General features: G+C 36.5%; 1 long non-coding RNA gene across 3 annotated transcripts; it reads right to left on the reverse strand.

Moving 5' to 3' along the window:
- Positions 1 to 3,312: 3,312 nt before the first annotated feature.
- Positions 3,313 to 14,768, reverse strand: LOC144364791 (uncharacterized). Of its 3 annotated transcripts, XR_013426842.1 has the most exons (6): positions 14,649 to 14,768; positions 9,615 to 9,708; positions 8,332 to 8,563; positions 7,844 to 7,923; positions 4,518 to 4,630; positions 3,313 to 3,474 (listed from the first exon to the last, which is right to left on the reverse strand). It is a non-coding gene; the product is annotated as an uncharacterized LOC144364791 (long non-coding RNA). The 3 variants fall into 3 exon arrangements; XR_013426841.1 differs by lacking the exon at positions 7,844 to 7,923; XR_013426840.1 differs by lacking the exons at positions 7,844 to 7,923; positions 8,332 to 8,563.
- Positions 14,769 to 16,112: the final 1,344 nt, after the last annotated feature.

The raw sequence follows: 16,112 nt of genomic DNA on the forward strand, positions 1-16,112 counted from the left end.
GCACAACAGAAGAGATGTCCAAGAGGAGTTCAGGAAGTATGTAATTAAAATGTTCTGTGAATTAAAGGATGATATAAGAAAGCAAAAAAAGGCAACAAAAGTTCATTTTAATAAAGAGCTACACAGCCAAATACAGGAAGCAAAAGATTACTTCATAAGGTGATAGAGATTCTAAAAAAAAAAGAAATCATTGAAATAAGGAAAAAATAAATCAAATTAAAAACTCCATAGAAATCATCACCAACAGACTAGATCACTTGAAAGATAGGACCTCAGACAATGAAGACAAAATATATAATCTTGAAAGTAAAGTTGACCACACAGTGAAGATGGTAAGAAACCATGAGCAGAACATTCATGAATTATGAAAAGGCCAAATGTAAGAATTATTGAGATAGAAGAAGGCATAGAGTTCCAAAACAAAGAAATGAACAGTTTATTCAATAAAATAATATCAGTAACTTTTCCAAACCTGAATAATGAATTGGACAATCAAATACAAAAGGCTTACAGGACAACAAGTGTTCAAAATCACGACAGATTCTACACCAAGGCACATAACAATGAAAATGCCTAACATACAGAATAAGGAAAAAAATTTAAAAGCCACAAGAGAAAAGAATCAGATTACATATAGGAGGAAATCAATTAGGATCTCTGCTGATTTCTAAACCCAGACCTTCAAAACTAGAGGGTCCAGGAACAATATATACCAAACTCTAAAAGAAAATGGATGCCAATCAAGAATCTTACATCCAGCAAAATTAAGGTTTAAATTTCATGATAAAGTGAAAACCCTCCATAATAAACAAAAAATGAAAGAATTTAAAACTAGAAAGCCTGGACTACAGAATACATCCTTAGCAAAATATTCCATGAACAAAAATAAAAAACAAGCATGAAAATTAGCAAAGGGAGGAGGTACACTAAAGGAAAAGACAATCAAAGGAGAAACCAAGTCAAGTTACAAACCAAAATTAAGCAAAATGACTGGAAACATGAACCATGTTTCAATAATAACTCTGAATGTTAATGGCCTAAACTCATCAATCAAAAGACATAGACTGAAAGATTGGATTTTTTTAAAAAACCAACAACATGCTGGCTTCAAGAGGCTTATCTCATAGGAAAAGACAACCACAAACCGAAGGTGAAAGGTTGGGAATAAATATACTACTCACGTTGACTGTGTAAACAAGCACAGGTTTTCATCCTCATATCAAATAAAATAGACATCAAGATAAAGTAAATCATAAGGAATAAAGAAGGACATTTTATACTGCTTAAAAAACCATTTATCAACAAGATTGAATGAAATAAACAAGAAATAACAATTATAAATACTTAAGCACCAAACAATGAATTATGGGCTAACAAGAAAAGGACAAATGTAATGGCCATCTACATTCATCAAACTCTAGTAAAATAGACCACAATACAATAATACTAGGTGACTTTAACACAACACAGTCACCACTGGATAGACCTCCCAAACAAAAGCTAAACAAAGAAACTATAGAACGCAATAATACAATCAATAACTTATATTTAACAGACATACAAAAATTGCAAGAATAAAATTAAAAAAACCAGACATACAGAAAATATTTCATCCATCAATGAGTGAATACACTTTCTTCTCAGCAGCACATGGATCCTTCTCTAAAATAGGCCATATATTATGCCACAAAGCAACTCTTAGCAAGTACAAATAGAGATACTACCCTGAATGCCATCAGATTACAATGGAATAAAATTAGAAATTAATGATAAAATGAAAAACAGAAGCTACTCCAACACATGGAGACTAAATAATAGGCTACTTAATAAGCAAGAGATAGCATAAAACATCAGAGAGGAGATTCAAAAATTCTTAGAGGTAAATGAGACCAATGATACAACATATTGAAATCTCTGGAACATTATAAAGATGGTACTCAGAGGAAAGTTACTTACATGGAGTTAATTTCTTTAAAGAAGATAAAGTCAATAAATAAAGGACCTAAAATTGCATCTTAAAGCCCCCCCCAAAGAGAACAATCAACACAAAAAAGTAGTAGAATACGGAATAATTAAAATCAGAGCTGAAATCAATGAAACTGAATCAAAAGAAACAATTGAAAAAATTGACAAAACAAAAAGTTTGTTCTTTCAAAAAATAAATAAAATTCATAAACCCTTAGCCACACTAATAAAGAGAGAGAAAACTTAAATTACTAAAATCTGTGATAAAACGGAAATATCATGATGGACACATCTGAAATATAGAAGATAATTAAAAACTATTTAAAAAATTTATACTCCAGTTAAATAGAAAATATCAAAGACATCAACAAATTTCTAGAGTCATGATCTATCCAAACTGAATGAAGGTAATATACACAAGTTAATTAGATCAATTTCAAGCAAGCAAATAGAAGACACCATCAAAAGCCTACATACAAAGAAGAGCTCGACCTGTCAAGGTGGGTGGGGGGTCATTCAAAGAATGGAGGAACTTTGGATAGGGCAAGGGAAATGGAGAGGACACTGGTGTAGGATTGATGGTGGAATAAGATGGACTTCATTACCCTAGGAACATGTGTGATGACACAAATGGTTTGAATCTACTTCTTGTACAAGTACAGAAGTGAAAAGTTGTGCTTCCTTTGTGTTTTATATAGTGGAATGCATTCTGCTGTCATCTATAATTTATTAGAACAAATAAATAAATATTTTTTTAAAAAATGAAGTACTCACACATGCTTCAGGATGGAAGAACTTGAAAATACAATGATAAATGAAAGAAGTCAGACATGCAAAGCCATACAAATCCATATTGTAGGATTTATTAATACAAATTCACAGAGGCTGGGGATGTGGCTCAAGTGGTAATGTGCTCACCTGGTATGCGTGGGGTGATGGATTTGATCCTCAGTACCACATAAAATAAAGATGTTGTGTCCACCGAAAATTAAAAAATAAATATTTAAAAATTCTCTCTCTCTCTCTCTCTCTCTCTCTCTCTCTCTCTCTCTCTCTCTCTCTCCCCCCCCTCTCTCTTTATCTCTATATCTTGAAAAAAAAAGAAAATTCACAGTATCAGAAAATCTATAGTCAGAAAATAGATCCATGGTTGCTTAGGCTTGGGGAATAGAGAGTTGATAATGAAATGGTAGCCTGCTTCTGAGTTGACAAATGGTCACAAGTGATGGCTGAATATATCTTTGTACTGAAAACAATTTAATTGTATAATTAAGTGGGGTAATTAAAAGATTATTAATTAAGTATCAATAATGATCTTATTGAAATAAAGAAAGGAAACAAATAACATGGTATTCCACATATTTATTGAAAAGCAAAGGGTCAAAGAAATTAAATTTTAAGAGCTTCTTGACTTTCTACACAAAGGGATCTTGTGGGTTGTTGAGGGAATCGATGTTCACTCCAAATGATGTAGCAGTGATCACATTCATGCTGGAAGCCCCAAAGATGCTGAATAGAGAAAGATATGATATGGAAAGATAAAACCAGTGCCTCTTCCCAATACTTTCACTACACATGCAGCAAGAAATAGGAGTAAGTTCACATACCCAGGCAAGACAAGCAGAGAGCCACACACTCACAGTTATATGCTGAACTATCAGATGAGTTTATGATCCCTTCACACTTACTATGAAGCCTTTATGAGTTTAAAATGAGGAACTGCCCTTGTTCCAGAAGTGATGGGGACAGTGAGGTGAGTAAGACTCTCCTCTGAACTCAAGAAGCTCACCCACACAGGGATAAGATCCATAATCAGACACACTACAGTAGCACAAATAGAATGTGAATAATGATAGTTGTGTACAAACTGAGCTTCATCAGGACAAGGGAGGAATAACTAAGTCTTCCTAGAGGACTCATAAAAGGTGATCTTCACCTTGACAGTATTTTGTCTTCTAGTATATCCAAAGTCACAAATGTTTGCAGCCAAACAAACCTTGGTGGATACAAGAGAGATTCTTTCCCCCCCAGCTGCCCTGTCTCCTCCTGGGAGAAGCACCTTCTTGGATGAACAGTTGGAGTTGTGACTCCAAACACTTGCTTTGTCTGCTCATTGCACTAGTTCAACATTTGGAATTCAGTTCTGTGGCAGGCAGTTGAAGGGGCTCCTGGTGGAACTTAAAATGCCAGAGCTGCCCTGCTACTTATTCTTTCAAGTTGATAAACTTGCCCTTCTCTGATTCCAGTCTCATGTTTTTCACCAGCATATCTCCATACTGGTAAATGATGGGGAGCATCTACGCACAAAACACAAAATCATCCATACTTAAGTGAGATACTCAGTCCCCAAAGTTATGGTTTTCCCAGGATAAAGAAGTATGAGACATTTATAATGAATCTTACTATTTCTCTTCTAAAACATAAAGACAAAAGAACATTTTTAGGAAGTTCAAATTCAGAGAACTATTCCTTTAAAATGGACTACTATCTATCTCATTTTATTCCCATCCCTAGGTTTATTCTCTAAGTTTTCAATGATAATTCCTCCTTACCTCCTTAAGTTTTCCACTGGTGAAGGTTGGAGATAGCAGTGTTCTTATTCTCTTCCACTCTTCATCCTCAGACAAGGAGATGGCTTTTTCATAAATCCCTTTGGACCAAGATTCTAGCACCCAAAGGAAAAGAGATTTTTTCCTACATAAATTTTGAGGTCTCCACAGTTGCAAAATTTGTTAAATAAGTATCATTTATTAAAAAATAGTTTAGCGGCTGCCTATTAGGTAGTTGGCCCTATGTCAGACACTAAATAATATTTATACCAAGTGACATAACCTCCTGAGAGTTTGAAAGAGATACCCAGGTACCTCACACTGCTTTTGGACTTTATATTCCAACCTTTGTTTAGATGCAAAATTTCCACTTGGTTGGAAACTTTTTCCAGGGGAATAGACAGGAATAAGACCTAAGAAGACATAGTACAAACTCCAGGGCTATGCAGAGCAGAAATGGATTGGTGACAGATACCAGAAGTACTTGGTCAACTGTATGTTACCTAAGATCAGTTCTGTCTTTACATGCACTTAAGGCATAAGTGTCTTGATAAAAGGCTGCCTAGGTATGATAATTTTAAAAATAATAATATTTCAAACTTAAAGGATTTGGAATATAAGTGTAATACAGGAAAAAAAACACAAGTTTTTAATGGAAGTTATTTCAGTATTTTCTAAAAGGACAGAGGAGAAAAGGAAGATAATTCTATTTTCACCTGGGTGCTAGACTTCCAAAGTAAAACCCTTGAAATTTAGTTCAGTCATCTAAAATATATTTTTGTGTTAAAATGTATGTTTCCATCCAGGCACAGTGGTGAATGCCTGTAATCCCAGCAGCTCAGGAATCTGAGACAGGAAGATCACAAGTTCAAAGCCATCCCAGAAGTGTTGAGGTGCTAAGTAACTCAGTGAGACAGTGTCTCTAAATAAAGTACAACATAGGACCCGAAATTTGGCTCAGTGGTGTAGTGTCCCTGAGTTCAATCCCCAGTACCCCACTACTGCCAAAAAATGTATGCTTCCAGCACTCATTCACTGTTAACATTTAGGGGATTAGCAGCAGAGGGAAGCTTCTTCAACTTACCAGAGATTCTACAAAAAACGATTTTCAGCTAACAATGTATGTACTGGAGGCAAACTGAATGCTTTCTCCCAAGCATCAGGAAATAATTCAACAACGTCTGCTCAGTCATACACAGAAAGACAAGTAAAAAACGTTCATCTGAGTGTAGATTAGTGATTTATACATGTTGGAAAGGAGTATGTAGAAGGCAAGTAAATAGAGGCTGGATTTGAGTAATATGCAATATATGTATGTATTGAAGATTGCAGCAAATCCAATTATCATACACAATTTTCATATGTTAATCAAAGTTTTTAAATTTTGGTTTTAACCCCAGGTCTCGTGCCTGCAAGGCAAGCACTCTACCAACTGAGCTATATCTCTAGCCATCAAAGTTTTTAAAAAGTGAAGATAGAGATTGTATGGAATACACACACACACACACACACACACACATTAGCCTCATCTAAAATTGGGGTAAACTTTGGAAGATGAAAGTCTATATTCTTCAAAAGAAATGTTCACTCTCATGGCTATTATTCAACCTCACACTGGAACTCCCAGCTGATGTCAGAGGAAAAGAAAAACAAATAAATAAAAGAAATACAGATGGGATTTTCCCTATTTATAGGTGCAACTTTGTCCAATGTGGTCAACACACAAGAAATCAGGCACATTTCTAAGGTTAATGAAAATTGGTGAAAACACATTAAAAATAATCTAAATCTACACAAATTTAGGCATGTGATACATTTGGACAGAGCTGCACACTCATTCATATAGGCACACAAAAGGGGAAAAATGAAAATAAAAAGCCTAGATTGTATCAATTTCATGTTAATATAGGAACAAGAACTTAATAAATTTATAGTCATGTAAGAAATTTTCATTGGATAAAATAGAATATATTATACATGAAACTGCCTGGTAATTTTTTGACAAGGAATGCCCTCTGAATCTGTAAATATCTCAGGATAAAAACTGAGTTGATAAATAAAATAAATAAATTAATTAAAAATATTACTTTGGATTAGACAAAGGGGAACAAAGGGAAGGGTGAGGGGGTGGGAATAGGAAAGACTGTAGAATTAATCAGACACAACTTTCCTATGTTCATATGTGAATACACAACTAGTGAAACTCCACATTATGCACAAACACAAGGATGGATGTTGTACTTCATGTATGTATAATATGTCAAAATATATTATAGAGTCATGTATAACTAAAAAGAACAAATAAAAACTTAAAAATATGAATAAATGTTATAATGTTGAAAAGTGAGTGCTTACCCGCCAGTTGGTGAACAAAGAATAATATTCTTTGATAAGCACTGTTTTGATAATGCTGGGCCCTGTAGTAGCCAAAACAGGTTGTGAACCATTAAACAGGCTGTGTTGGGAAAGCAAAGCTAATTAAATCGAATAGGCCAGATTCTGCAGCAGGAATCCCGACTTTGATCCTGATGTTACCTATTCTACCTGCCTACTCCTACAATACATAGCAACATGAAGTTCTGTTTGGGTATTCTGACCATATAAGCCACTGGATTCTTAATAGCATAAAGGTTAATGTAGGTAAAGTAGGTAGGAAGAGAAACTTAGAGACAAAATACAACTTCTAAGAGATCATAATTAGAAATAGCATTGGAACAATGGTTAAATCTAGACGATGAATACAATAGTATTGCCTATGGTACTTTCCATAACTCATTTATCTGTTTATTTATTTACTTATTGAGTTATTTTTTAATTACAGGTGGACAGAAGCCTTTATTTGTCTATTTTTATGTGGTGCTAAGGATCAAACCCAGTGCCTCATTGTTCTATGCAGGCGCTCTTCCACTGAGCTACAGCCTCAGCCCATACTCTCCACAACTTTTTACATGGAAAAATATAGGTTTGTGAAAAATTGAAGGCAGATAATTGACTAACATCTCACAATTACTAAGTTTTGCAAGTGGTAGCTGAAATGGGGCCTTTGGAGATCCAGTGTGGCATGTTGTGTCCTTGGATCACATGGTATCTATGGGCCATATCAACTGAGCAGAACACTCTGGCCTGCCCTGTGGCTTTCTGGGGATTGATGAGAGAAGATGGAGATGAAAAGTCAAAGTCTTTTACCACTATTTTTAGTGTAGAGCAAAATGATTACACCTCATCTATGGCTCCCATCAAACCTCCACCAGCTCTGAAAGGGAATAGTTGCTATAGTTAACTGAGGCCACCCTCCAATACAAACCCCATCAATCCACCAAGGAACTCACTGGTGGAACTACATCCTATGTCTGGTCTTAACATCAAATGGATGAAGGAGAGGAAGAAATGCTTCATTGAAAAGTCAACACTGAAAACTTAAAAAATGGCATATGAGCAACAATAATTATAACAATTAAAAAGAAGAAAGAAAGTTAAGGAAATGAAAAAAGCTGAGCAAAAATGATTTCCCATCTGATTGAGAGTACCTCCCAGGCTTTTGTTCAAAAGCATACATTGAATCTGAAATTTAAATGAGGGAATTTTGTCTTTAAATTAAAAGGAAATCAGTGGACAAAAGAGATGATGTCATAGATTTATAAGCCCATGATTTTTTTTAAAAAAAACTTCTCAAATAATACATTTTATTCATCTAAAGGATGAAAAAAGAAAGAAAATTGAGGAAGATAGAAATAGCCAGACATTGGACACAAAGTAAGGCTGGAGACTCTGGGTCATCAAAAGTAGGATAAAAGCCAAAACATGTAACATTCTCAACCTAAGTCAGACTGTAGACCCAGACTCCTGGTGACATGCAGGATCACTGGCAGGACAATCCTCCAAGGACTTTGCAGCACAGAGGGTTGCATCCCAAAAGTTCTGGGCTGATGTTGTTCTCATGTGTTGGGACACCACATCATAACAAGTCTACCAAAGAGAAATTTCCAGAATATTCACCCCAATGTTTTTCCATACTTTTTATAACATTCTGTGTCAAAATTAGACATACCCTAGGAAGAAGAATAAAATGAAATTACATTATTGTTGCAAATGTACTGACATTGCATCAAATGACCCAAATCCCATGAAATCAGGCTTGATGTTCCTAACAGGTGGTTAGAGACAAGCTCTTATTCATAGGCTTCTGAGGAGAAAAGAGAAAATATGCAATATTTGAAATGAAACATGTAAAGTCACTTGAATTTTCTCTAAGTATTATACATAATCTACCAATTACCATTATCAATGAATACAACATGCTTCTCTTCTGCATTATTTCTTTGTCTGCTTGTGTTGTCTCAGAAATACTGCGACCTTCTGAATTATCACTTCAATAGGCACATGAGGAATCACAGGGTGAGGAAAAATGAGTGCATCCCAGGGCCATTCATGATTTTTTATCTCCTCATCAAGTATGATTTTAATTTATCTCATGTTTTCTGGTAGAATTCTGGTAGAATTAGGGAGTAAAGATGCCAGCAAACTCTTTTAGCCTAGGAGATTTATGTTGTCACAATCATGTTGTTGAGTAAGTAAATGACATAGTGAGCAAATAAAAGGGGATTTGCCTTCCTGTTTTGGGGCTTAACTTGAAAGAGGGGAGATGCTACCTCTCTGCATATAGTACACAGATAGTTAGACACTGGCTGTGAGTTTTCATCATAGAAACTAAGCAATTAATCTTCCTCGTGCTAAGTTTCATTTGTAATATTTTAACTGTGCAAATAAAGCATCCCAGAGATATTAGTGTATCTTCCTAGAATCTGCCCTGAGGATAAAAAGAAAACACTGTGAGGATGCTCATAGTCTGAACATAAAGTCCACAGTTTACACTGTTGATGTGCCAGAGTCCTGAGCTCATTAACCGAAGTGAACCTGACACTATGAGGAGTTGTAAACAGAGCCCCAGGGTAAACCTGACTGCACTTTGGATGGGCCCTCACACAGTTCCTGAAGCTTGAAATCTCAAAACTTTTTTCATGGAGCTAAATTTCTACTTATGTAACTAAGCAAGTATTTGCAACCAAAAGAGGCAAAACAGGGAGCTCAAATGACACTCACCCATCGATAATTAAGAATAGTTCCCAAAAAAGGCAAAGGTGTTGGCCCTGGAATTCCCAGCTTCTTAAAATATCCATGTGAATACGTCCCATATCTATAAAGTGAAAGAGAAATCCAGGTCAAGGGATTGAGACTGTGTGTACATAGTGGCTCACGGGTCACTGATTCAAGAATGGAAACAGTGAAGCCAGGCAGGTAACATGTAGGCCCTAAATAACAACAGAAACTCCAATGGCCCTGATTACATCTGCTCATCATCTCCTCTCTCACATTCCCTGAGAGACCACAAAAATCATAATAATTAGCTCAAAGCAGCTGATTATTGTTAAGTTCCATCATTAGGCTCCAAATGCTACAGTTAATATTTGATATAAGTCTCCAAACATGAGTTTGAAAACTCCTGAGTCATTCAGATTAGATTTCTTCCAGGTCACTTCACTCACTGGTGTCAGTTAAGGAAGTTGACTTGATGCTATCATGTTGGCCCTCTAGTGGCCTCCAGTGGGGGCCATCCCCACTCTGGGACTTCTTAACTGAGCAGACAGGAATATTCTCCCACTTTTTCATAACTCCCATCTGGATGCCTTTTATTGCATCCCTGGTCCACATTTTCCTTACTCATCTGCTGTAAGAGATTACTAACATACGGGATGAAAAAGGCAATATCACAACAGACACTTCGGAAATACAGAAGATAATCAGAAATTATTTTGAATCCTTATACTCCAATAAAATAGAAGATAGTGAAGGCATAGATAAATTCCTTAAGTCTTATGATCTGCCCAGATTGAGTCAGGAGGATATAGACAACCTAAACAGAACAATAACAGTAGAGGAAATAGAAGAAACCATCAAAAGATTACCAACTAAGAAAAGCCCAGGACCGGATGAGTATACAGCAGAGTTTTACAAAACCTTTAAAGAGGAACTAACACCAATACTTTTCAAGCTATTTCAGGAAATAGAAAAAGAGGGAGAACTTCCAAATTCATTCTACGAGGTCAACATCACCCTGATTCCGAAACCAGACAAAGACACTTTAAAGAAAGAAAACTACAGACCAATATCTCTAATGAACCTTGACGCAAAAATCCTCAATAAAATTCTGGCGAATCGGATTCAAATACATATCAAAAAAATTATACACCATGATCAAGTAGGATTCATCCCTGGGGATGCAAGGCTGGTTCAATATACGGAAATCAATAAATGTTATACACCACATCAATAGACTTAAAAATAAGAACCATATGATCATCTCGATAGATGCAGAAAAAGCATTCGACAAGGTTCAGCATCCCTTTATGTTCAAAACTCTAGAAAAATTAGGGATAACCGGAACATACCTCAACATTGTAAAAGCAATATATGATAAGCCACAGGCCAGCATCATTCTGAATGGAGAAAAATTGAAGGCATTCCCTCTAAGATCTGATACAAGACAGGGATGCCCTCTCTCACCACTTCTGTTCAACATAGTCCTTGAAACACTGGCCAGAGCAATTAGACAGATGAAAGAAATTAAAGGCATAAAAATAGGAAAAGAAGAACTTAAATTATCACTATTTGCAGATGATATGATCCTATACCTAGCAGACCCAAAAGGGTCTACAGAGAAGCTATTAGAGCTAATAAATGAATTCAGCAAAGTGGCAGGATATAAGATCAACACGCATAAATCAAAGGCATTTCTGTATATCAGCGACAAATCCTCTGAAACGGAAATGAGGACAACTACTCCATTCACAATATCCCCCCAAAAAATAAAATACTTGGGAATCAACCTAACAAGAGAGGTGAAAGATTTATATAATGAAAATTACAGAACCCTAAAGAAAGACATAGAAGAAGAACTTAGAAGATGGAGAAATATACCCCACTCATGGATAGGCAGAACTAACATCATCAAAATGGCGATATTACCAAAAGTTCTCTATAAGTTCAATGCAATACCAATCAAAATCCCAACAGCATTTCTTGTAGAAATAGATAAAAGAATCATGAAATTCATATGGAATAATAAAATACCCAGAATAGCAAAAACAATGCTAAGAAGGAAGTGTGAATCAGGCGGTATAGCGATACCAGACTTCAAACTATACTACAGAGCAATAGTAACAAAAACAGCATGGTACTGGTACCAAAACAGCAATGGTACAGAATAGAGGACACAGTAACCAATCCACAAAACTACAACTACCTTATATTTGATAAAGGGGCTAAAAGCATGCAATGGAGGAAGGATAGCAAATGGTGCTGGGAAAACTGGAAATCCATTTGCATCAAAATGAATCTGAATCCCTATCTCTCGCCATGCACAAAAGTTAATGCAAAATGGATCAAGGAGCTTGATATTAAATCAGAGACACGGCATCTGATAGAAGAAAAAGTGGACTACGATCTACATACTGTGGGATCGGGCCCCAAATTCCTCAATAGGACACCCATGGCGCAAGAGTTAACAACTAGAATCAACAAATGGGACTTACTCAAACTAAAAAGTTTTTTCTCAGCAAAAGAAACAATAAGAGAGATAAATAGGGAGCCTATATCCTGGGAACAAATCTTTAATCCACACACTTCAGATAGAGCCCTAATAACCACAATATACAAAGAACTCAAAAAATTAGACAATAAGATAACAAATAACCCAATCAATAAATGGGCCAAGGACCTGAATAGACACTTCTCAGAGGAGGACATACAATCAATCAATAAGTACATGAAGAAATGCTCACCATCGCTAGCAGTCAGAGAAATGCAAATCAAAACTACCCTAAGATACCATCTCACTCCAGTAAGATTGGCAGCCATTAGGAAGTCAAACAACAATAAGTGCTGGAGAGGATGCGGGGAAAAGGGCACTCTTGTTCATTGCTGGTGGGACTGCAAATTGGTGCAGCCAATTTGGAAAGCAGTATGGAGATTTCTTGGAAAGCTGGGAATGGAACCACCATTTGACCCAGCTATTCCCCTTCTCGGTCTATTCCCTAAAGACTTAAAAAGAGCATGCTACAGGGACACTGCTGCATCGACGTTCATAGCAGCACAATTCACAATAGCAAGATTGTGGAACCAACCTAGATGCCCTTCAATAGATGAATGGATAAAAAAATGTGGCATTTATACACAATGGAGTATTACTCTGCATTAAGAAACGACAAAATCATAGAATTTGGAGGGAAATGGATGGCATTAGAGCAGATTATGCTAAGTGAAGCTAGTCAATCATTAAAAAACAAATACCAAATGACCCCTTTGATATAAGGGGAGTAAACAAGGACAGGGTAGGGATGAAGAGCTTGAGAAGAAGATTTATATTAAACAGGGATGAGAGGTGGGAGGGAAAGGGAGTGAGAATGATATATAAGAGGAAAGGAGGGGTAAGACAAGATAATACAAATGGAAGAAATGATTTACAGTAGAAGGGGTAGAGAGAGAAAAGGGGAGGGGAGGGGAGGGGAGGGGGGATAGTAGAGTATAGGACTGACAGAAGAATACATCAGACACTAGAAAAGCAATATGTCAATCAATGGAAGGGTAACTGATGTGATACAGCAATCTGTATACGGGGTAAAGTTGGGAGTTCATAACCCACTTGTATCAAACTGTGAAAGATGATGTATTAAGAACTGTGTAATGTTTTGAATGACCAACAATAAAAAAAAGGAAAAAAAAAGAACACTGGCATATGGGAAAACTGTTGAGTAAGAATAATCAGCTGGGCAGGTATATTTAAAGACATGTGCAATGTACATCATGGATGTATGTATTAGATTAATATTCCTTCAATTTTTCAAAAAAAGATGAGGTCATTTTAAACAGGTTGGTTTTCACAAATACAGAATCCAAGGGTCCTATTTTGACCTTCAGAAGGAATGTGAGGAACTTACCTTAAAGAAATTGTACTATTGAGCAGAATAAAATTAAAACATTTTCATTAATTTTAAAATGCCCCTGGAGGGAAAATAGATGCAACAAAAGCCTGAATACTACCCTTTACTTTAATTGTTACAACCAGGTTTATATTTTCTATTTTCACATCATTATGAATACCTAGTCTTGTAAAAGTGGATTTAAGATAGAAGTCAAAGGTCTCCTTGGGGCAATGTCTTCTACCTCAGTCAGAAAAAAACTGCTCTCTTCCCCTGCTCCATGAAACCAGGAATCCCACTATTTTAAAAAATATTTTTATAGTTGTAGGCGGACACAATACATTTATTTTATTTATTTATTTTTTTGTGGTGCTGAGGATTGAACCCAGTGCCTCACACATGCCAGATGAGGTCTCTACCAGTGAGCCACAACCCCAAACCAGGATTCCAACTATTTAAAGGAATTCTTCTACTAGATGGTTTTATTCATGCTCATGTACTGGAATTTCATAAGCAAATATTAAAATGCAAAATGGGCTTGGAAACTTCTGTCTCTTGAAGTTGTCATTAGATTTCAAATCAAGGGAGAAAAAAATCTCTACACTGATGCTAACTTAAGGCATAAAAGTTTCAAATTTCTCCCAGGTCTTTGCTCAATAGTTTTATCATTCGGAAGTACTTGCATATTGCACAGTGCAGGATTTGATTTTTTAGAGGGAGGGCTGTTCCAGTGAAAGGGAAGAGAACAGAGGGAAGAACTGAATCTGAGCCTGTGGTAGTACCTGGGATGCACTTGGTGTATTTTACAAATGGTGCTGGGTCATGGGGAAAAGGAGCAGGAACCACCTGTTCCACAGGAGAGAAGCTCCTACACATCTCTTGCAGTGCACATAGAACACTAAAGATAAACAATGACACCCAAACTTGTGAAGATCCCTCTATACCCCCAGAATTCTGAAAGTTTGCAGAGGGTGCATCACTTTTCAGAAGGTGTCCAGTTGTTTGTAATCTTCATCTACTGAACTCTTCTGGTTGATTAATCTGGGTTCAAACTTAGACTCACTCCAAAGTTCTTCCTCCAAATCAAATCATATCACTAAATCTGCTGGTCACAGAAATGGGTGGTTTGAAGAGAAGAGAAACTGGGACAGTTACTCACAGATAGAGGAGCACCAGGCTGATTTCCAGGAGAACTCAGGTTTCCATGGAAAAGTTTGGGATCAGGTCCATCACGACTTTCCTTTCAGATATGTGATCTAGAAGTGCCAAGCTTGCCTTCTGTAAGCAGGTGTGATTCAATGAAGTCAGACTGGCATATTTATATGCTGGAAAAGGAGGTGGGGCTCAGTGTTCGACCAATAGAAAACAACTATTGGTGCTCCAGCCACTGTTGAATAAGCCAGGTGCCCTCTCCACCTTGGCAGTTGGCAGTGAGATATGGGGACATGCCTATTTTGATCTTTGAGTTCAGATTTTATAAAAAATTATCTATAAAAACTTCAATGGTGCTGGGGTTGTGGCTCAGTGGTAGAGTGCTCATGAGACACTGCGTTCAAACTTCAGCACCACATAAAAATGAAATAAAGATATTATGCCTACCTACAATTAAAAAATAAATATTTTTTTTAAAACAACTTTGATCAGTGTTATCATTATGCCCAAAGGTTATTGCTTCTTATCAGAAACTCAAGTGAAACATTAGAATTAAATGTCTTCTACTCCATTTTCTTTCTCCATGGATGTTCTCATTACAAAATCCTTGAATTCTCCCCAAAAAGGTTATATCTAAATAACTGCTCATGCACTTTCCTCTGCTTACAATGCCCTCATGCCCCATAAAAGACTTTTTAAAAAATACTTTTTAGTTGTTGATGAAAATTTTATTTATTTATTTATTTATTTATTCATTTATTTATTTATATGCAGTGCTGAGAATCAAACCCAGGGTCTCACACATGCTAGGCAAGCCCTCTACCACTGAGTCACAGCCCCAGCCCAGAAGACTCTTAATCATCTGTCAAAACCCAGCTCAGTCAAAACTTCATCTGGTAAAGGCTTTCAACACCATCTCTTCACATGGAGCCACTTCCTCCCCTGGACAACTTCTCGTATTCCTGGAACACATTTCTTTTGTTGTTGTTCTCTTAACTGACCTACAACATTTTTGGATTCCACCTTTGTTTAACTTTCCAGAATGTGAACTTCTCTGGATCAGGATCTCTGTACTATCCACTATTATGCCCCTAGTCCTAGCAGAGCTCTTTACAAAGAGCTGGTATCTGGGACGTTTGGTCATTGAGTCAGGTGAGACTACTCAGTCTCTTCAAGTTCTTTCCCTGTGTGTCTTTGCTGACCACTTCATCTTCCTTGTTTATTAATACAGAAAGATGATTTGTCTTGTTTGGGCCATAGCCACATTCGAAGCACATTAGACTACTTTCTGTGTAGCCAGTAAGAGATCCATGCAGTCGCCAGTAAGTAGATTTTAGAGAAAAAATAGCCTCTGTCTCTGAAAATAATGCATGTCCATGATCAATGGGTGTGAAAGGAAGAAGGGAACAGCATCCTGCATGGCCAGGTGAACCACAAATCTCTACCCATCCATCTCATGGCCAATATCACA

This window comes from Ictidomys tridecemlineatus, chromosome 10, assembly GCF_052094955.1.
Source record: "Ictidomys tridecemlineatus isolate mIctTri1 chromosome 10, mIctTri1.hap1, whole genome shotgun sequence".
Taxonomy (NCBI): Eukaryota; Metazoa; Chordata; class Mammalia; order Rodentia; family Sciuridae; genus Ictidomys; species Ictidomys tridecemlineatus.